The following is a 24,290-nucleotide window of genomic DNA, read 5'->3' on the forward strand; positions in this document are numbered from 1 at the left end:
GTGCAATATTTTTCAAAAAAAAAAAAAAAAAAAAAAATCCGACAGTAGCTCAAGATGTGATCAATCAGATAAAACAAAATCTTCTAAAAAAATTGTTAGATTTCTTGTAAAAAATTCATGAAAAATTTAATTTTTCGTGCTTAATAAGTGGCTATAACCCCTTTAGTTGGTCACCATAGCATTTTCTTTAAATCGGGAAAATTTATATCGTTGTTATTGGAAACAGAAGAACTTTTGTAAGGGAGGTACAGGAATGAGAGCTTCGAATATGATAATATTTCGTTGTTTCAATGTCAGCATATTAAGTGACCACGGTAGGATTCTTAGAGCTTTTGGACTATTATGTTAGGAAACATAGACTTGCCAACGAAAAATAGTATGTCGTTGTCGAAGATCCCTTAAATAACAACCAAGCGAAAATGTTGAGTCCATCCTCGAACATAATTTTAGTTTAAGATTACCATGTGTCGGTAAGGCTGCCTTTATTGCGAAATATTTTGAAATTTTGAGAATCGGGGTGCAATCAATGGTATGAGAGAAGTCTCCCTTATCCCTTTCGGGATGTTGTGGGAAAATATGTATGTATGTCTTACTGATGGTATGAACCGATATAGTTTATATTCGTACAGTCAATTTTGGGAGTCATTCCTTTCAATATTTTTCATGCCATTTTATTTGGTTAGCGTAGAATTTGTAAAGTTTTTGGACTATTTTGCCAAGAAGCATGGACTTGACTGAAAACATTATATCACTATGAACTGCAGCACAAAGAAAATCTTCGGTAAAAAATTCAAAATGATCCTCGAGCAGCCCCTAAACTGCACTAAACCTTAAATGTTGAATTTTTATGAGTGAGGTACCCGAATGTGTTATCCGAACACAATGTACTAAAGGAATTTCAGGGTGTGCAACTTGTCTGTCAATTTGTAGGCAGGTAAGATTAGATTTAGAAAGCGCAGCCATCTATAATCATCTATGTATATCATCCTGTACCGACGACTTGTAAGGCTAAAAACTGTTAGTCGTCCATTGGAGACTTGGGTGGTTAGTTAATCTATCTATCAGCTGTATGATGGCCATTATCAAGATCCGCGCAAAGGTTGAAGTTAACACTCAGCTTTTACGTCATTTGTCGAATAAATCGTTCTAAAGATTTCCGTGGAGAGAAGCATACTAATGAGTCTGTAAGTTCCCTCCGATTGTAACCGGGATGGTGATAACACATGGTGATTTGGGTTTTAGTTACAGAAGTCGAGTTTTATGGTGGGAACTTGATCTATTTAGTGCCGGTCACCTATGTCTGCTTAACTTGCAGCGGTGATCTGGTTAAGTACACCAGTTGGTTTTTACTCCCAAGCTTTGAACAGGCCCTGCGCTATCGGTGGAGACCTGGATGAGTACTCCTAGTTAACCTTAAGCGAAACTCTGAATGTGTAAGTACTTCTTACTGCCCAGGCTAAGTACTTCCAGAAATTCTATTGTCCGCCTTTCAGTAGATATCTAGATACGTACTCCTAGCTGATCTTTTTCCGTAGTTCCAAGGGGAACTGACTAAGTACTACCTATGCCCTATGTTGTTGAACTATGTCCTTCTACGCGGAAGTGGTCCTACACAAGAGATTCATAGGAGGGTTAAACGCATGGGACCTAACGTGTACGAGCATGAAAAGTGCAGGCAGTCTGTTGGGCGGGCCTGTATCACACGGTGTCATCTATAGGAATTTACACGAATGCACCATCCCGAATGTGTTCAACAAAAAATGCTCTAAGCCTTGCTTGATAGCGTTGCTGATCTAGGGGTTCTCTCTTGTATTTGATAAGTTGGGAGACACTGACATTGTCTTATTGCACGGCTTGTTCATTTGGAGTCCTTGACAAATGTAGTGCATTGCTACTTACGGAACCCATGCTCATGAACTGAATAGCTATTTCTAATGCTGGTGAGGAGTAAAGCCTCAAGATTTCTCTATACTTGCCGTCACATTTTCTGGTTTGTTTCTCTAGGAGAAAGTACCTGCAATCAATTTGACGTTTAACATTTTCGTAAGCTTTGTAAAATTCGTTCTGACTCCCGCATTCTAATAGAATGCATCTTTTTTCTGACGTCGCACAATGGTCAGAAATCGATTTTCCTGGCCAAAAGTCAAAATTTTGTTTTGTCAAAGACAAAGATTTTTTCCCATTTTTGGAAATACGTAATTTTTGCAAATTTCTGGAGAAAGAAATAGCTACTTCGCGGAAACTGTAACAGATATTGTGTTCTTTGCTTTTTTATAAGGTAGGTAGGAGTGTGGCCTTTAAAAATAGTTTTAATAGATTACGGCAGGGTTTACACAACATGAGCTATTTTAATTTTTCCTCAGTTACTAAATTTTATGAAATTCCAAATTTTAACACTTTTTTAAATTTATTGAAATTACATGGGTAAAAACGTGTGTTTTTTTGGTTCCGTTTCCCAAATGAATTAGCGATTTTTTACACAAATATAAATGTTTTGAGTATATAAGTTTTATACGAGTCTAAGTTTTATGAAAACCCAAGGAGTATTTTTTTAAATTTTGAAAAATTTATTTTTTTTTTGTAGATTTTTTTAAATAATTTTTGAATTTTTTTAAAAAAAAATTATTTTTTTCCGATTTTTTTAGGGTTTTTGTATTTTTATAGTTTATTGATGTTTGACCATCTTTAATATATAGGAAGATATAAAAAACACAAAACACTCATAGTTTTATGAAAAATAGTAAAAAAACCCTAAATTTTAACTTTGACCTTGAATTTCTCTGCAACTTCCAGACCTCATATGACCGTTTATAATTCATCTGAAAGCTAATTATGTTATCTGTCTAAAAAGAATTATGAAAACATCTATATCCGTATAATTAGTTACGGAATTTTGACCAGGAAAAAAATTTTGACCTGAGGCGCCGTGGGAGCAGACAATGTCGTAGGTGTGTTAACAGCACCTCCTCGGTAAATGAAGTGGCATTTTATGTTACTAACTAGCCTCTACTGGTGTTAAATTTAGCTCCCAATGTAACAGCACGGTGAGTTTTGAGACGTATAAGATACAACAGGGACAAAGATAAATCTTAGGCTTTGTCATATTTAAGCCAATCAGTCAATGTAAACGAGATTAAGAGAATAATATCCAAAACACATTGTTGCTCTACGATCCATTGCAGAGAATATATTTTTATTGTATTATTTATGAATTCTCACAAAAATCACTTTCATTGCATCTAAAGACAATTTTTTACAACCGTACGAAACCTAACTTTGCACAAAAATACCCTCACCGACTGACGGCGCCAACTTTTAATAAACATTAACAAAATTATTAACACTTGCATTAACTCCCTTTTAACTTGGTTAAATTGGGATAATGACACTTTGGCAATTAAAAGAAAATATGAACTATGAAATGAACATTTTTCATTTATGCCATTTCATGCATCATTTTGCAATTAATTTAACAACACCAAGGAACTCTCCCCCTTTCCGTGTATTCTGCAAGCTTAAAAGACTGTTAAGACTGACGACGATGGTTGATTGCTAGATGGCTGCATCATCATTAAATAAAGCTCTTTGAGTATGGATGATGGCGAATAACAACATACATCCCTCTCCACATAAATGTAATGCAATGAAAATGTCTTACAATCGAATAATGTGCATAAGTCTTAACGTTTCACTATGTGCGTGTGTGTGTTTTCAAGAAAAATGAACAGATTCATAAAAGAAGAAATATTTATACTACACTTGGAACTTTGTTGCAACTACTACTTCTAGGGTTTATATTGTATTTTTATTCACAGATCCATCCATAACCTAGAAGATGAAGAATAACAAGTAAAAAAGCGTTAAGTTCGGCCGGGCCGAACTTTTCATACCCTCCACCATAAAATATTCATTCCTGTCCCCAACTTTAAGTGAGTACGTTAAAATGTCAGAAAATGTACATAAAATGCTCCATTCGGGAGGACCTTTTTTATGGTGCCTATATCTAACTGTTGACAATTTTTGGTGGGCTAGAAATTGGGAGGTACTGTTATATAGGGGTTATAATAAAAGATGGGCCTATGTTGACAGTTTTTGATGGGAGCCTTTAATGTCAAATAACTCCTAATTCGGTTACAAAATTTAGCTAGAATCCTCAAAATATCAAAAATCGGTACATAACGTGGGAACTTCAAATGTCATTAACAGCTAGTTCGGAGGTATCTGGGCTATACGAAAATATGAACTTAAATGAACAATTTTTGTTGCAGAATTTTTGTTGACTTTTTGTTTTGGGGCTATACAAAAACATGGACCTACGTTCGGTTAAACATTTTAAGTAAAATCCTCAAAGTACCGAAAATCGGGAAGTATCGTTATATTGAGGCTATGTTGAAAATTGTTGATGAAGATGTGTGGTGACCACTACAACCTTCAAATGTCAAATTACAGTTAGTTCTGTTAAAAATTGTAGCTAAAATTGCCAAATTACTGAAAATTGGGAGGTACCGTTACATGGGAGCTATATCCGAACATGGACCTATGTTGACAATTTTAGATGGAGAGGTGTTGTGACCACTAAGAACTTCAAATGTCAAATTACTGCTAGTTCTTTTTAATATTGTAGCTAAAATCATCAAATTACTGAAAATCGGGAGGTACCGTTATATGGGGGCTTTCTTGACAATTTTTGGTGGAGAGGTGTGGTGACCACTAAGAATTTCAAATGTCAAATGTTCAAATTACAGATAATTCGGTTAAAACTTGTTGGTAAAATTCTCAAAATACCTGAAATCGGGCGGTAACGTTATATGGGGGCTATTCCAAAACATGGACCTATGTCCACTAGTTATATAAGTTTATTGACATTTAAGAACCCTAAATGTCAATTGATAGCTAAATCGGTCTGAAAATGTAGATAAAAACGTCAAAATGCCGTAAATCGGGGGTACCGTTATATGGGGACTATACCAAAACGTGGACCTATGTCCACAAATTTTGTTATATAAGTTTATTGACACTTAAGAACCCTAAATGTCAAATTATAGCTAAATCGGTCTGAAAATGTAGCTACAAACGTCAAAATACAGCAAATCGGGGGGTGCCGTTATATGGGGGCTATACCAAAACGTGGACCTATGTCCACAAGCTTTATTAAATAAGTTTAATGACACTTAAGAACCCTAAATGTCAAAATATAGCTATGTCGGTCTGAAAATGTAGCTAAAACCGTCAAAATACCGTAAATCGGGGGGTACCGTTATATGGGGGCTATACCAAAACGTGGACCTATGTCCGCAACTTTTGTTATATAAGTTTATTGACATTTAAGAACCCTAAATGTCAAATTATAGCTACATCGGTCTGAAAATGTAGCTAAAAACGTCAAAATACCGCAAATCGGGGGTACCGTTATATGGGGGCTATACCAAAACGTGGACCTATGTCCACAACTTCTAATATATATGTTTATTGATACTTAAGAACCCTAAATGTCAAATTATAGCCAAATCGGTCTGAAAATGTAGCTAAAACCGTCAAAATACCGTAAATCGGGGGTACCGTTATATGGGGGCTATACCAAATCGTGGACCTATGTCCACAACTTTTGTTATAAAAGTTTATTGACATTTAAGAACCCTAAATGTCAAATTATAGCTACATCGGTCTGAAAATGTAGCTAAAAACGTCAAAATACCGCAAATCGGGGGGTACCGTTATATGGGGGCTATACCAAAACGTGGACCTATGTCCACAAGTTTTCTTATATAAGTTTATTAATACTTAAGAACCCTAAATGTCAAATTATAGCTACATCGGTCTTATAATGTAGCTAAAAACGTCAAAATACCGTATATCTGGGGTACCGTTATATGGGGGCTACACCAAAACGTGGACCTATGTCCACAACTTTTGTTATATAAGTTTATTGATACTTAAGAACCCTAAATGTCAAATTATAGCCAAATCGGTCTGAAAATGTAGCTAAAAACGTCAAAATACCGCAAATCGGGGGGTACCGTTATATAGGGGCTATACCAAAACGTGGACCGATATAGCCCATCATCGAACTTGACCTGCCTGCAAACAAAAGACGCGTTTTCCCAAAATTTCAGCGTCCTATCTCCATTTTTGTGGATGCTAGAGTGATTACCACAGACGGACGGACGGACGGACGGACGGACGGACGGACGTGCTCAGATCGACTTAGATTTTTACCCTGATCAAGAATATATATACTTTATAGGGTCGCAAATGAGTATTTCAATGCGTTACAAACGGAAAAACAAACTTAATATACCCTCCATACTATGGTGGAGGGTATAAAAAGACATATACTATGTAGGAAGAATAAGAAGTACATGAAGAAATTCACACACAAATAACATTCACCCCAGAATGAATGACGACGAACGACTACTGCAGCAGACACACATAAAAAAGTAAACACATCAATCATTTTTCTGTGTGAGCAAAAAAAAAAAAAAAGAAATGAATGAGGAAGGAAAATCCCTCTTCAAAGTACCGGCATTCACACACTTTGTTGGGAATTGTTGTTGTTTTGCTTTATTTTTTTTTCATGTTTTCCTTTCGTTAAGGTTAAGTTTAGTGGGTTAAATATAAGTTCAGAAAAGTTCCACTGGCAACAGAATAAGAAGCGTTATTTGAAATACAATATAATCAAGAAGAAGAGGGAAAGAAGGAGATTTTCCTCAAAGTTCAAGTGTTAAATATGGAAAAGTTACTTATCGGTATCAGACTTTAATGAGTATGCATTTGAAAAATCGGTAAAACTAAGTTTGGACAAAATATTACGAAAGCCAAATTTTGGACCGAATCGGTTGATCCGTAGAGAGTTATAGTGCGCTCCAGCCAGACAGACGGACGGACATGGCTAAATCACCTCCAAATTGACTGAAATGGATTTCGTCTAAAACCATTATTTCGATGAGGCACATTTTACTTACTTACTTAGTTGGCCCATTACAGAACATTTGTTCCATAGACCGAACTAAGAAAAGATCTCCATTCCTCTCTGTTTTTCGCTTGACTTTTTGGAATACCGCGCCTTTCCATTTCTTCATCCACTTGTTTGCTCCATCGAAGCTTAGGCCTGCCGATTCTGCGTGCACCGCCATGTGGCATGTATTCATACGCCTTTTTAGCGGGTTCATCATCGCTTGTGGTTCATACGACGTCGATATTCACCGTCAACGCAAATCGGCCCGTAGATCTTTCGAAGTATTTTCCTCTCAAACACACCAAGCACTGCCTTATCTGCTTGCGCAAGTACCCATGCTTCGGAGCCATACATTAGCACGGGTAGTATCAGCGTTTTGTATAGTGTTATTTTTGTTTGACGAGATGTGGCTTTGTTTTTAAATTGCTTACTTAGACCATAGTAGCATCTGTTGACCAATACAATTCTTCTTCTTATTTCACAACTGATGTTGTTTGTTGTGTTTATGGCAGTGCCGCGGTAGACGAAGTCTTTAACTACCTCAAAATTGTAGGTATCAACTTCCACAGTTGGTCCGAGCTCTATGGACGCTCTGCGCGTCGACACCATCAATTTGGTCTTTTCGCCGTTTACCGCCAGACCCACTTTCGCAGATTCTGCTTCGACCTTCCTAAAGGTATCAGTTACTTCCTTTACTGATCGTCTCATGATGTCTATGTCATCAGCATAGGCAAGTAACATGTGGCTATTGGTGTAAATTGTGCCATTTCTTTTGACATTTGCATCTCGTATTACCTTTTCCAGCAAAATGTTGAATAGGTCACACGAAAGGCTGTCTCCTTGTCTGAAACCTCTTTTGGTACAAAATTCTTCGGAGAGGTTCTTTCCAATTTTAACTGAGGACCTAGTATCAGTTAAAGTCATCTTACAAAGCCGGATGAGCTTTGCGGGGATACCAAATTCAGACATTGCGTGGAATACCTTTGATCGGAGGGGACTGTCGAATGCTGCTTTATAATCGACGATGAGGCACATTTTGCCCGTATGAAAGTGAACATACCCTCAACGAGCATAAATGCTGAGGGTATAAAAATTGCCCGGAGTCGGGGTCGAGTTATTTTTTTCGACTCAGAGTTCGACTCCAACAAAATTGCTCGACTCCGACTCGTGGACTCCGACACCGAAACCCTGATTCTGATACTCGAGTGCTTTTTACTCCAGTAATTGACTCAGCCCTCTTGACGGTTGATAGTTTGGACAGAAGTGGCTTATTCCCAAGTGCTTATCACCAGGAAAGTCCACCACAGGTTCAAATGAGCAGAACCAAGGCTATATACATATAGGGAGTGTATGTCTTATGGTCTGAGCCACAAATTTCCGAACGGAGTTATTGCAGGAGTACAGTTTTATAAGACCTTTCTTCGTCCGCTCCTCGATAATACTTGTTCATGTCAATCAATTGACCGAGATAGTTAGCTACCGGAGAAAGTTCCAGTGCCACTCCGTTCAAAATTGTTGGCTGGAATTCATAAATTTGGATTTTTCTGGTAAATATTACGAGTTCCGTTTTTTCAAAGTTGACTCCCAAATCATTATCAAGAGCTCAGTGTAATAAGACCTTTCTTCATCCGCACCTCGATAATACTTGTTAATGACAATCAATTTACCGAAATAGTTAGCTACCGGAGAAAGTTCCAGTGCAACTCCGTTCAAAATTGTTGGCTGGAATTCAGAAATTTCCTTTTTCTAAATATTACGAGTTCCGTTTTTTTTTTTGACTCCCAAATCATTATCAACATCTCAGCTTGACAGTTGTACCACCTTGCATAAAGCCAGAGAGGGTTAGTAAAAAATTGCAACTTATCACATTACAATAAAGCTGAATATGGACTCACCTCTGGCATTTGTGTCACTGCTTCCCCAGTGGAATGTGACCTATGCAGTGGGTCGGGGTCCTCCTAATTGAATGTGCTGGTCTATAGTAACATAATTCCAATCAGTAACAACCCCAAGATCCTAGAGTTAAAATTTGACAGTATGTTCACATCGTGCGACAAGCCGAGATATAGAACAGAGTCCTCAAGTGCCTAGCCGGCGGTCCTTGGGGTGCAGACAAAGAAACCTTGCTGACCGCATGTAACGTGATAGGACGGTCTGTAGTAAATTATGTGAAGCCAGGGTTGTCCGCGAACATTAGTGCAACGCGATATAACAGTATTCAAAATTATCAAAACGACGTTTTCTGAACTGCAACAGGGTGCCGGCTCATTGAGTTCGTTACGTATGCGGGTGATTGTACGATCATGTCGTCGGGTACCTACCCTGAAGTCATTTGTGGAAGGTGGAACTACTATAACCACATATATAAACTGATAGATCGGTCTGCAGTAAGATATTCGGAGCCAGTGTGGTCCGTAAACTTTAATGTAATGCCATGTTATAGTATTCAAAACTGTCAGAACGCCGTTTTGAGAACTGCAACTGGGTTCCCACTCCCAGTGCTTACACAATGGCATGCTTTCGTTGCCGCACTTACTCGGGTGTTATAGTGAGTGTAATACCTATCACCGTGTGGTAAATAGGACTCCCCAACCCAGGCACGCCAGCAGGGATCCACATGATCTAGATAAAGCAGTCCAACGAACACAGATCTGCAATCCAATCAAGCAGGTTAAAATAGCATCCGCACTATTGTAGTCGCAGATGCCATAAACTACTATAATATGAATGCGACCCTCGGAATACATTCCCCATATATCGCAACTGAAGAACGTCAGTTGCAACGATAAAACTTGTGGCTCAACTACGTTCAGGATGTTAAAGCCATCTAAATACCTATACGACCCCATCCTCTTCACAACCACTGGCGGTGATTTTGGATTGGACGATTGAAGACTAGAGACCTTTCAAGTGGTTGACGCTGTAAAGACCCATTATTGCTTCGTCCGTTTCCGCGTTTGCACCCAAGTCGATTGGTTTCCTTTGCTCATCAACTGTCTCGCCGCCATTAACCTGGGAAGGGATTTTGGAGTTGAGGCAGATGAACAGCTTAGCGAAACCATCTCGGAGAATTTGGTTGCAGTCTTCGCCTTTGTCGACTTCTTCTTAGTCTTCTTAGAAGTCTGTGACTTACCCGCCTTTGTCGATAACGTAACCTTGCTTTACCAAATGCACGATTCTCAACTCTAAGGTGCCTCGACAGGTGTTCAATACACTTTCATACGGGCAAAATGTGCCTCATCGAAATAATGGTTTTAGGCCCCAAGTATGTTTAGACGAAATTCGTTTCAGACAATTTTGAGGCGATTTAGCAATGTCCGTCCGTCCGTCTGTCTGGCTGGCTGGTGCGCACGATAAGTCTCGAACGAATTAAAAGATTGGAACAAAATTTTGGGTATCGTAATATTATGACTAAACTTTAGTTTAAGTTCGGTCACTCCTTCGGGTACATCCCCCACAAAAGTTCGACAATGTTCGGAAAATTTGTTCACACGATAACTCTTGAAGGGAGTAACCGATTTAGTCCATGCTTCGCACATCCTGAAATTTCTACCAGACTTAGATTAGGTTCCAATATGGACTTAATCGGTCTACTCCTTCGGGTACCTCCCACACAAAATTTTGGAAAAGTTCAGTTTAGGACCTGCTTTTGAATCGCTTTGATTTTTGTTGTAGCAACTTGTATTCACTGCCCCCTATACAACGGTACAAGTTTCATCATGGGCAAGCCCATAATTCCTGACGAAATAGCCTGAAAGTTAGAAAAAAACCCCTATGACATCCTATGACAAGACTACTCTCGAACGGAACTGCCGATTCAGTCCAAAATTTGGCCTTCATAATATTTTGTTCAAACTTAGTTTAATTTCGAATATAAGCCATATCGGTCCACATCTTCAGGTACCTCGCCCACAAAAGTTCAAAAATGTTCGGAAAAATTGTGCGCACGATAACTCTTGAAGGGAGTGATCGATTTGGTCCATACTTTACACATCCTAATATATCTACCAGGTATAGATCAGGTTCGAATATCGACTATATTTATCCACTCATTCGGGTAGCTCCTACACAACATTTCGGATAAGTTCACTCTTAGATCTGCTCTCGGATCACTTTGATTTTTGTTTAAGCAAATTGCATTCACTGACCCCATTTACGATGGCACAGGGGCAAGTAAATACTTCCTGAGAAAACAGCCTAAAAGCTGTAAAAAATTCCTATGGCACCGTATAAAGTGGCTGGCGAGCACGTAAATCTCGAACTCGTCAACCGATTTGGTCGGAAATTTGGCCTTCGACGTATTTTGTCCAAACTTAGTTTCAGTTCGAGGATGGACAATACAGGTCCAAAACTTCCAATACTTGGCCCAAAATTTAAAAAAAAAAATCACTAAAATGGTATGCACGATACACTTTCTTGAACGGAGTAACCAATTTGGTCTAAACATTGGAAATACTAATATTTTGTCCAAATTTAGTTTAACTTCCAAAAATGACCCATATTGGTGCAGTTTAGGGTCTGTTCGAAGATCCTTTGTAAATGTATACCGATGCTGTTCGTTGTGCTCCTGTTTACAGCGATATTATGTTTTCCGTGGACGAGTTCATGCTTCCTGGGCTACTGGTCCAAATGTTATACGATGACCCACTAAAATGACTAGTGGGTGCGATATCTATCGAAAATATAAGACTCCCAAAATAAGATCCACTTTCATAATGAACTATGTCGGTCCATTCCTTTAAGTACCTCCTTCGCAACACTTTTGAACTTTAATCCTAATCCACATTTTTGTCTGACAGTTCAAATGTTAAAAAAGGGTCTCAAAATTCTCAAAAGACCCTAAATACATTCGATCCGTAGATGAATGTCCGGCGATGAAAGTTTCAATTCACATAGGCTGAGGGTATATCTCTGTCGGCAAAGCCGATTGATACTTTTTTTACTTGTAAAGTTGGAATTTCACGATAGGAAATTCCCTTTTAGTCATGTGAGTATAGTTCTTCTCCAAGTTCCTCATAAACTTAAGGTTCGATCCTATCACGCAGGAGGTGGAGACAGAGGTAACGGGATCATCTTTCTCTAACTATGATAAATTATCCCAAATTTCGTCCGGGATGCTATCTTGCCTAAAACTTTGGATGACTTTCTCCTCAATGAGATTGAGGAGCACCCTCAATCTGTTTAGACTGTCATTTATGTCATCCCCGCCTATGACCACAGTTCCCTCTTTTATATGTGAGGATTGTTCCCCTCGAATTTCCACATAAGCTTGAGTTTCGACCTTATCCTGACTGGAGGTGGAGACATGGATCACTGTCGTATCCAAACTTCATCCTTTACTGTCTATGATAAATTATCCCAAATAACGTTCGATATGCTATCTTCCCAGAATTTTTTGGAAGGGGTCTTTCTTCTCAAAGATATTGATGCGCACCCTGTTTTTCCAAAAAACAATGTTGGCTTTAAACTGTTAATAAATTCTATTTATGTGAAATATTTAAATACGGAATTTTTTGTTAAACCTTAAAGCGGAGATGTGCAAATTATTATTTTAACATACTTTCCAACATCCCAAATTGCGCAGTTGGCCTAGTTCTGTTGGATTGTTTATTTTCAATACAGTTTTTTTTTCTTTTTTGCACCATTCTTTCGGTGTTAATCAATAATGAAAACTGGCATTATTTTAATCTCATTATGAATAAATCACTGCACTAAACCTGTAGATAGGTATGTATGTATGTGGATTGTGTATTTGTGTGTCTGTTTTTGTATTCGCTATGTGAAACAAAAGTTGGTCAATATTCATGGCCATTTCGAAAGATTCAACAATGAATGGAAGAAAAATCGAAACAAAAACAGAAAAAAACACCCAACAATTTTTCAAATGAAAGTAAAATCCATGACGGAATTTTTGTTGCTATTGTCGAGCAAAACTAAATTATTTATGGATTTTTCATTGCACGTGAAAAACAAATCAAGAAAAGCACACCGCAGCTAAAACAAAAAACACAAAAAATAGAAATTTGAAAAGCTGCAAACAACCGATCGAAATGTTCAAATCAGTTTACGCCTTTCAATTGGCGTATTCGAAATAATAATGACAAGAAAATTGTTGTGTTTTTGTCGTTTGATTTGGTTTTTTTCTTTCTTTTTGGTGGTTTGAATTACAGGTCCAAGAGAAGAAAAATATAGTTGCCTAATAACACACAAATAATGCCAATTGAGTTTGAGTAGAAAGTGGTTGTCGTTTCAGTTTGATTTTCAACCAAACGTTTTGTGTGTTTTTGTGGTCCAATAATTGTTAAATTTACTAAAAAAAAAACAAGTAAATAAATACCATTTTGGATGGCAAGTGAAATGAAAGCAAACAATTAAATCAACCTATCTACAGCACTTAGTTCTTCAGAAATACTCATTGTAGTATTTTTTGTAAGTAAGCGGAGCAAATTATGTGATACCCTAAGTACGTCTGTGCATAAGTTTTTAATGGAAAAATATTTCTTTTAGAGTGATACTAAAGTTGTTCATCACATTGGGTTTCTATACCGGATGACATAGGACAAAGTGAACCCGGGTAGTTGAAGAGGTGCAGTGTATTATTCGCACCTGTACCACATGCTATACTCTTGTTTTGTACGGTGTCATCTTTCCTTGCCCTATAGGAACTTAAACAGCTGCAACAGTTCGAAATTAGTTGAGCCACAACTACTAAGGTGGTAGCTGAAGTTCTTCAGCTGAGATAGTTGGAGGATTTACTCCGAAGACTACACTCACACGATACGAGGGGAAGTAGAAAAGTTTTCGTCATTTGACATTTTTATTGGAAAGTTTGACAGCTTTTAGTCTATGCTTACTCAGGACAGGTAGACATACGACCATGTGTTGTATTGTTTACAGTGACTTGAAAAAATCACTTTGCAAAAAAATGGAATTTACATGTGAACATTTTCGTCCGATAATTTTTCACAACTTTCGACGTGGATTATCACGGCAATAGTGAGTGCATCGCTCAGATTAAATATTTGTATGTCGATAAAGGACCATCCTATAGCACTATGAAAAACTGATTTAATGAATCCAATCGTGGCCGACGCTCGCCAATAAAACGAAGATCGTGAGGCACCGACGTAGCCAGGGAGAGGCTCTCCCGAAATGGTAATTTTTTTAGATATATTTTGTATATTTTACTCACAAAACATACAATTTTCTGACTACGTCCCCGTCATGAGGGTCAGCCAAAAACAGTCGTTGTCCAAAAAAAAAAAAAAAAAAAAAGCCGTGCGAGAACGGATAATACAAGATCGCTATGCTATAAACTGTGAAATGGAGGCATCCGTGGGCATTTATTCCACCAACTATCATTTGATATTTCATGAACACTTGGCGCCAAAAATTGGGTTTTTCTCTTCGGATCCTGTGTTGATCGGTGCAAGAAATTTCGAACAAATACGATCGCGGTGCTTCAATAGACGTTTACAAGAAGGACCCAGGTGACGAAGCATGGAACTATGCAAATGAGCCTGAAAAATCGCAGCAATCGCCAGAAGATGCTGTAAGAAGTTTCAAAAACCATGTTTTCGAGGTGTTTCAATCAAACCACTGTAAGCAACAGATGGTCGTATGTGAAACTGTCCTAAGTACGCTTAGGCTAACAACTGTCAAATTTCTCAAAAAAAAATGTTGTTGTTTTTTTTTTTTTTTTAATCTGGCTTAATGCCACTGTCGTTGTTTTAATATTTAAAAGAACTAATTTATTAGTGGAGAAAGTTTGGCATTGTTCGCCAAGGGGTAAGGCAGAGAAGACTATTTTCGATCCTCGCCACAGGATCTCATCAGTTCCTTTGTTTGTTGTTTGTGCATATTCTCCACCGAAGTTATTTTTCAAATACCTCTTCAACAAAATACTTTTTATACCCAAACATCAATCGTCAGCTCGAATTATATAGTTGATTAGTTGAACTCATGCCTAGGTGGGTAAGTCTTACCCCCTCATGGTCATACCCGAGCAACTACTGCAATAAAACCATGCAATTGTGTTGAAGAATCTTCGTGTTCTCATGCAGTGACATGAGAAAACATTCGGTTGCAGTTCTCAGTGTGGATTTCTGACAGGTTTGAATATTGTGCCATTGCGTTGCAATTATATTCGCACACTGGCACCACATAGCTTACATTGCAGACCGATCTATGGCGTTTCATGTGGTTAATTATTTTTTTGCAAACCCTACTGCAGGCTAGAGACTTGAAGGGCTTGTTGCAGATAACTGTGTCATGCCCAAAAGGCGTGGACATACTGTAGTATTCCTTCCCTACAATCTTGGCTCGGAATCTTATGCTCGGAACTCTGTTACTTTCGACCAGGACATTCAACTCTGTGCTAATCTCCACAGTTCATGTGGTGAACAGAGTAACCATACACTTAGTGGCAGAAATTTGCATATTCTTCTCGGCGAAAAAGGTGATGAGATCGAATTCAGCCTTTCAAAAATGTCATGAGGTAAGGTACCCGACTTCAAGATCATACAATCATTGGCATACATAACGGTATCTAGCCGTCCAGAGGAGGTGGAATACACGAAATGTATAGGTTATAAAGTTCCCGTCATATCAGTTATTTTTGAGGAACATCCTGTTTCGATTTCTTGTTGCTAAATTCCACCTAACTGGCGTCTATACATACAGCGTTTCAAACATCGCCGGAGGGTAGTCTGGTCGATGTATCCAAAGAGCGTAGAGTACTTGCCAGTATGAAATACTTTTGAAAAGTTGAGCGCCACCAACACTGTCCTATCGCACGGCTTGTTCTGCTTGAAGCTACAGCTGTACAGCTGTGCTGCTTAGGAGACCCATGCTGGTGACCGACTACTATTTCTAATGCTGTTGTGGAGTAAAGCCTCAAGAGTTTCTGATACGGATAAAAATAGCGAATTCCGTCGGCACTATTCACCTTTGCTGGTATTCTTGCCTGGTTTCAGCAGCGGCACCACCCTTCCCTTTTGCCAGACTTCAACCATGATGTGGTTGGCTGGAGACAGGTTGAGATATATCATGAGACACTCAACTCCTGACTCATCCAGAGGGACTTAACTGTTGCCCAATCACTAAATCTGCCTTTAATGTTGCATTTCTGCAGATGATCTAGCATATTTTCCAGGAAAAAAAGTAGAAAAATTTTCCCTACTGGCAATAAAAACAAAATCGGTTTGTATGATGGACTTGGCTTCAATAGCGGGACCAGTCTGGCTAGCGACAGGTTTAGAACTTTCGTGAAATACTCAACTCTCCGCTCATTTCACTGTTTTAGCATTAACATGGATACACCATCAGCTCTAACGCTTTGGTTTATTTCGCGTTCCTAATGGCATTTGGAACATCTTCCATTGAGGTTCCTTCTCGGCGGAAAAAGATGTAATGCGGTGTAGTATTACTCTTTTCGCCCTATCACTTTCGAGGAAGCTCCACAAAATTACTTGCACATCTGTTTAGATCAAGTCAGCGTAAAGTCCCCAAACGTGAGGTCCTATTTTCCTTCTTTTTTGGGTTCAAGAGTGACTTAACCTTTGCCTACAAATTCACTAATTCCGTTTCCAACGTCGCAACTCGTCAGATTATCTAGTCACCTGTTCCGCTTGTGCGTACCAACCAATTTTCCGGTCTCGGCTCCCGTCTTTTCTGCTACCCTTCTGGGCAGTTCTCTGAAGCGGTGATTGGTGAACTTACTGAAACGGGGCCACTTAGTTTTCCCATGATTGTGATTAAATTGATGCATTCAGACGAGAATTAGTCTGCTGATGGTGGCAATAATGGGGAGCTAGTATGACCCAAGAGAAACGATGGTAACGTGACATTTCTGTTGTTTTGCCACATACACCAACCTGCTTTGCATCCTTGAAAGTTCAGATATGTAACTTCATTGGCAAGCTTTTCTTTTGAAATAGCTCTAAAATAAGGCGATATATTCGCATAGGAATACAAGATTGACTATTTCCGCACAGAAGTGTTTTAATAATCTTCTTTCCATCTAGTACCCCCAATAATTTCGTGATGATACCATTTGCTTGTAGCTGTTGTTCTGTTTTGGTCTTAATACTCTCGCATTTGCTTTTTCCTGAATTTATCAGTAGGCCTGTACCTCTCAGGTGGTCATGGGGGTCTGAGAGAGACTGTCTTAGTTCTCTGGCTCTGTTTGACAGTAGGTAAATGTCATCAGTATAGACCAAATAATTTAAAAAGGTTTCATCTAATCGCCATTGAATATCTCTTCGATCAAACGAATTTTCAAGGACAAGCAAAAAAAAAAAAAAAATAGGCGAGAGAAGCCATACTAAACTCACAACTTGAAAAGGTTGAGACATTTTTTCTTTATGCAAATCACATCAGTTTGGGCCATTTTAGCTTACATTTATCTATAAGCTTCGGAGGAATACCTCTTTTTGTATAGAATTTCAAATACAGCTATGTTTAATGCTGTCGAAAGCCTTTTCAAAATCTATGAAAAGTAGATGTAGCTCTGAAATAAATTTAACAATTTGCTCAATAATGAAACGGACATGAGCACCTACATCGGAAACCAGCTTGGGCGGAGTTACTGAAATTATCCAGGTGATCTTTGATACGGTTAAGGATAATTTTGGTCAAGACCCACATTCCTTCAAGTCTCCATTTTTAGCAATTTTTGCAATTCGCTGGGAAAGGTAGCTTGCTCCCAAACTTCTGATTTCATAGCGAAGAGGATTTCAGCACTAAGATTTACATCGGCTTTATATAATTCGGCGCCTATGCCATCAATATCGGCATGTTTCCCATTTGGTAATTGCTCGATGGCAGCGGAGACTTCACTTAAGCTTGGCGTTGTTGCTCGTATCTTTGCATCAAAATGGAGATGATGTTGTTCAGAAGTAATTTCCACCATCGAAAGGTTTTAAGTATAAGTTCCCAGAAAAAATCAAAGCCCAATGTTTGAATAGAAAATTGTCATAATTTTTTTCCAGAACCCAGTATTTACAGAACACCTGTCTTTGCTTCAAAAACGTTTTAGATTTCAAACTTGTAACATATTTTTACAGAGAAAAACAAACAAACAAAAAAATCTAGAAATAAAGTGGAATAAATAGCTGAAATCTGGAATTGCTAAGCCGGCCATAATCTTTAATTGGCAAATGATGGCATTAATGAACAGTTAATTTGTGTTATTAAAGCTATGTAGGAAAGCTAGGCTAGCTACAAGAAGAAGAACAGCCACACAACAAACTGACTCAATGGCTGACTGACTTGAATGTTAGACATGAAACAGTTCTTCTTTTTTTCTGTAGCGAAGTAGCAACAATTAAAGAAGCTACAACTAAAATGGAAGAAAAAACGAAGAAGAAGTAGAAAAAAATCAGAGTTTAAGAAAGAAAATAATTAACACAGAAACACACATTAATCATGACCAACATAAATAAATATTTTTATGCCACAAAAAGAATGAAAGCAACAACAAAGAAACGTTGTGGCAAAGCAATCGGGAGGGAGGAGCATCACAAGAGGGAAATATATATAAGTTATACATATTTGCGCAAAAAAGAAAAAAAATCATAATGCAAAGAAGATGATGGCAATGGTCATCATCAGTAGAAGTGGTTGGTTGTTGGAGCAGCACCATCTTCATCAAGCACTGGCATTTGTTCTGTTTTCCTATTTACTGTATGCAGCTGTTGTTGTTTTGTTTTTATTTTAGAATTCTTAATCCCAAGAATTTTAAAGACATCCATGAAATATCCCAATATGGTCTCCTTGGACTTGGTTAAATAGTCCGAGCAGAAAAATAAAATCCCACTTAAATGTTAATATTTTTAGTAAGAACATTTAGAACAACAACAACAAGCAGATGAAGAACCTGTTGAATTCTTTACGCCATTCAAGTAAAGTTCTGATGTCTTTTCATAACTAGAAAATTAGTTGAGTTGCTGCTTTGGATGCGAATGACTGACTGAAGTCTCAAGCTAATTATGGTGAGTGGCATCCATTTCTAAATACACTTGGTGACAATTTTAATAGGGTGAGGTATGTAAGCTATCCATCCAAGGAATGGTGCAATGTTATTTGAGAAATATAAAAGTGGGTTAGCTTAAAGTTAAAACTATGTCATCTGGATAAATTGGATTTTTTGCATATTCAAAAACATGAAAAAATATAAAATAAAACACTGTAAAGAATATATACAAGAGATATGTTGTTATTTTATGCCAACAAGTGAAATAGGAAGTAATAAAGTATCAGTAAGCTTTGTCCAAATAGCTATACCCTCAGCCTATGTGAATTGTAACTTTCATCTACGGGGAGTTCGAATGTATTTAGGGTCTTTTCAGAATTTTGTGCGGTTGTTGATGTTCCAGTCCATTAAAAAGCATAATTTTTGCAACAAATTGAAGTTCACTTCGGGGTAAGAATGGGGAAATAGTGGACTTTATGAGTCGGAAGTATATAATGGTTTCGGAAAACAAGCGACCGAACGACAATTGAGGCAGTGTGAAGGATCGCTGTAAAGTGTAGTTGTTGTACTAGTCTGTTCAAATCAGACCTAAGTATATCGCTTTATCCTGACTCTAATATTCCGTACATGAAATGCATAGTGATAACCGTCAGGTAGAGTTGCTTAAAGGATATGTGTTTATAGAATACGGACCTGACATTAGTCAGATTTTGGAAGGTCATAACTGACTGATCTTAATGTTAATGCTCATCATAAGTTGTGGCTTAAGGTCCAAGGTTATGAGCGTAGGTTTATAGGACATGCTGAGTAGATTGATAGATCTACGTTCGCCATATATAACCACCTGACGCCACCAGGAAACCCGCCTTTGCTATTGGGTCAGATAATCTACCTATAATTGTTTCCATCAGCAGACCGTCCGATTCAATATCTCTGAACGCCGCACTTCCATCAATTATGGGAAAGCTAATTGGTCTTGTTTCAGGTAGTTCACCAACATTACCATAGCTACAGCCGCTAGCTATATACTAGCAGGTAGACTACCAGAAGTGAGACTAAATTTCTCACTTCGGGTATGCACTGGGACTAACAAAAAAGCGTGATGAGCTTCGGCGGTCCAACCCTAGTGACCCCAGAGTCAGGGAGCTGACACTGGAAGTTAATTGGTTGGTCAGCAAGCAGTTTTGTGATGGTTACACGTTACTGAATAAGAATCTCATGGTTGCACCAGTCTCTTCAATACAGACCTACATATATCGCAAAAGCTTGTGTCTAATGACCCGTACATGGAATGTATGGCTGTACCGCAGGTTAATAGCAGTACTGCAGGATATAGACTCAACATTATTCCGCTTTTGAAAGGTCATAACCGACTGGTCTATGTAATGTCCACAGGGGCATATCGTTGAATGAACAAATTGAAAGCTTTACGTTTTACACAGTCTATGGAGACGCCTCTACATAAGCGAAGAGGGCCAATAGTTCGCCCGAAATAACCATCGTGTATCCTGGTCTGTCAAATTTTGTCATCTGGCAACTCGTCGTTTCTTTTGAGTAAGACCATCTACCTATAATCAATCAATCATTGGCCTTGTTTCAGAGAGTTCACCAATCACCGATTCAGAGACCTGCCCAACCCTTATGAGGTTCGGTTTGCAGAAAGAAGATTCCAGGACATCATCAGAAATGCAGCCGCTTGCTACATACTAGCAAATGAGCGTGATGAGCTTCGTCGTGCCAACCATAGTACCCCAGAGTTGGGAGCTAACATAGAAGTTGATAGGTTGGTATATGAGCATAAGCGGAACAAGTGCTTAGATCATCTGAAGAGCTGCTGTGGGGAACAGTAAAACCACTCTCGATCTCACGATCACGTTTGGCGACGTGAAGCTAACAGATCCGAATAGGTGTGCAAATTATTTTAGTTGATAATTTGTCAGTCACCCTGGGAGCAATAGCTCGAAGAGGAGAGCACTGCGTTGTAGATCTCATCCATTTACATGGATGATTTTCCAAATGCCATTAGCAGAGATAAATCATCCAACTTGTTTGGCAATGAAGGTATCTCTATTTTAATGCAGAAACAGCTGGATGAGGCGGGAATTGAGTATCCCGCAAAAGTTCTCAACTTTTCGGTAGCTAATCACATCGTTTCTAAAGCCTGAAAAATGGGTAGGGTGGTCCAGGTACTAAAGCCATGTATTGATTCCAATTTCACAGGTGTCGTCCGTAGCAAGAACTCTTGAGTTTTGTACTCCCCAGCATCAGGAATAGCTGATCATCAGCATGGGTTCCGTAATCAGCAAAACACTAAAACAATGCTGCACTCCATGTCCACAAACACTAGTCGAAAAGGACTCAGTCACTAAACCTCTAATACTGAAATTCAGGAACTAGAAGTTGAAGCCGCGTGAAACAACAAGTTACCCATTGTGGGGTGATATCAGCGAAACTGTTTAACCGCTTAAATTCCTGTATTCCACCCGCTTCGGGCGATATTTAGTTCATAACGTATGCGTTCGATCTAGCGTATTTTCGTACCTTCCCCACTACACTTGTTGACCACATATAACGTGATAGGTGCTTTTGTGGTAACGCTACAGGTCGCAATTTTGACGAAATTTTGGGTATTGTCTGAGTCGATCTATGCATGTCCTTCCTTCTGTCTGTCGCAATCACTGTAGCATCCACAAAAATGAAAACACGATGCTGAAATTTTGGTGTATTTTGTTTGCAGGCAGGCCAAGTTCGATGATGAGGTATTTTGACGTTTTTGTCACATTTTCAAACCGAATTAGCTATAATTTTACATCTAGGGTTCCTAGTGATCAACAAACTTATATTCCAAAAATTATGGACATAGGTCCATGTTTTGGTATAAGGTTCCCAATGGCCACGAAACTTCTCCACCAAAAATCGTCAACATAGATCCATGTTTTGGTATAGCCCCCATATAACGGTAACTCCCGATTTTCGGCATTTTGAAGGTTTTAGCTTCATTATCACACCGAAATGGCTGAAATTTGGTATTAAGTGTTAGTTGGTGGTATAAAACTTTCCCCCAGAATTTTGTTGGTATGGGTCCACGCCTTCATATAGACTTTCTCCTCTAAATTTGTCGGTGTAGGTCCACGCCTCCATATAGCCCCCTTAGAACAGTTGTGACCTCAATATTTATCCAAAGTGGCTGAAATTTGGTATTTAGTCTTCGTACAGGTAACAAAACTTTCCAACAAAAATTTGTTGGTACAGGCACACGCCTTAATACAGCCCCCATAGAACGGTACCACCCGATTTTCGGTATTTTGAAGGTTTTAGCTTCGTTATCACACCGAAATGGCTGAAATTTGGCACTTATCCTTCGTTGGGAAATGGCTGAAATTTGGTACTTAGCCTTCGTTGGGAATATAAAATGTTTCTCCAGAATTTTGTTGGTATGGATCAACGCCTTCATATAGCCCCAAAGAACGGTACCTCCTGATTTGCGGTATTTTGAAGGTTGTGGCCTCAACATTTCTCCGATATTGTTGAAATTTGGTATTTAGTCCTCATTTGAGTTATAAAGCTTTCCGTATGAAATTTGTCGGTATAGGTCCACGCCTTCATACAGCCAACATAGAAGTAAAACAAATTCCGATTGAATTTCGTCGGTATAGGTCCACGTTTCGATACCGTACCGTTCTATTCCCGATTTTCATAATTGTGAAGGATGTGACGTTAATATCCCACCGAAATGACTGAAATTTGTTATTTAGTCTTTAATGGGATTATAAAATGTTCCAGAAAATAATTATCAGTATAGGTCCACGTCTTCCTATGTCCCCCATAGAAGCGTACCTCGTGATTTACGGTATATTTTAGGTTTTAACCACATTATCCTACTGAAATATCGTAAATTTGGTATTTAGTCTTCTTTGAGTCTAAAAACATTACGCCAGAAATTTGTCGGTATAGATCGACGTTTTGATATAGCCCCCATAGAACGGTACTTCCCGAATTGCCGTATTTTGAAGATAAGCGATATTGTTTTATCGAAATTGCTGAAATTTGGTATTAAGTTTTTTCATAAACGAGAGGAAACTAATTGTTCCATTTTACCACTCCTGGTGGAGGGTATAACAAGTTCGGCCCGGCCGAACTTAAAGCCGTTCTTACTTGTTTAAATTAAATTAGATAATTAAGGCATTCGGCTTATCCATGATTGAAACAGTTTTCCTAAAATTATAAAAGGAAGCTATTATCAATTCCGGCCGTACTTAACGACTTTTTTACTTGTTATTCTTTTAGAGGTATAAAATCTCATAATGCTACAAAGTAGGATGGCGTAGGAAGTCAAACAACGAAGATTTCGCAATGATCCCTAATTCATCTTCATTTTTCATTTTTATTTATTTATTTATTTTTTATTTGGATTACAATGAAGAATATCCCAGCTTTGGCTGGGGACATTACAATATTAAAGATGATCTTCCTCCTGACCTCTTCACATCGTTGATCCGTTCCAAATATAGCTTTTGCTTACTTGTTTAACTTTAGTTCTTTCCGAAAGGAATGTTGTCCACGAAAAGGTTATGTACTGGGAAGGGAAGTGATGTAGGATATCACATAACCAGCATCGTTCTGATACATTCTATGAAAAAAATGCCATAGGAAATAATGTCAATAGATTTCCTAAGATTTTTCATTTAGTACATGGCTATGTAATTGTATTTTTGAAAGTTGCAAAAATTGCAAATTTAATAACCATAGACTGCAAATATATGTATCTTACTTCCTTCATGGGAATTTCTCAGTATCTCAGCTTTAATTGAGTCTCCCGTTTTTGAAATATTCAAATAGAATCTTCAAATCATACCTCAATTTCTCTTTCCCACGTGAGTCAAAAGTCAAATACATTGGTACTCAAATTGATTGACGTCTTATTAAATTTTGTGTTTTGAAGTAATCACCCAAAGGCAAAATACATTAGGGCCAATAACTGTTTAAGTTGTTCTACTCTTCTAAGCTAACTTTTTCTATGATGTAAAGCACCAAAAGAAAGCAACGAATTTTGTCGATTATTTAACAATAGCATCCAATCGTTCTTTATGTCTATTCTTTCATAACAGCTAACGGTTTGAAAATCATTAATATGCAACAACAACAATAAACCAAAACCGAAAACCCTCTGGCCATGATAGTTACGAGCAATCATATGACCGGAAGGTCAAACATAAAAAGTTTAAAGGTTTAACAACAAATACCACTCAAAAATAAGAAAAGAAAATCAACAAAATTAAGAGAAATTTGTTGAGACACTTGTCGCATTTGTTCCATGCCGTCGTCATCGTCAATGTGAGAAAAATGCCGACAAATGAT

The 24,290-nt window shown here is 38.2% G+C and overlaps 1 protein-coding gene across 2 annotated transcripts in view; it reads left to right on the top strand.

Annotated features, from left to right (window-relative positions):
- The window catches only part of m (zona pellucida domain-containing protein miniature), a 196,426-nt gene that overhangs the window by 45,650 nt on the left and 126,486 nt on the right, over positions 1-24,290 (top strand). Inside the window, exon 1 of one of the 2 annotated variants that reach the window (XM_073979527.1) lies at positions 13,403-13,421. The exons of the other annotated variant lie outside the window; for it this stretch is intronic. The gene's annotated coding sequence lies outside the window, so the exon portion shown is untranslated. Of the gene's footprint in view, positions 1-13,402; positions 13,422-24,290 lie in introns of those variants that run through there. 2 annotated transcript variants of the gene reach the window in all.

Source organism: Musca autumnalis, unplaced genomic scaffold (genome assembly GCF_047663935.1).
Source record: "Musca autumnalis isolate F117 unplaced genomic scaffold, ASM4766393v1 scaffold_3, whole genome shotgun sequence".
Classification (NCBI taxonomy): Eukaryota; Metazoa; Arthropoda; class Insecta; order Diptera; family Muscidae; genus Musca; species Musca autumnalis.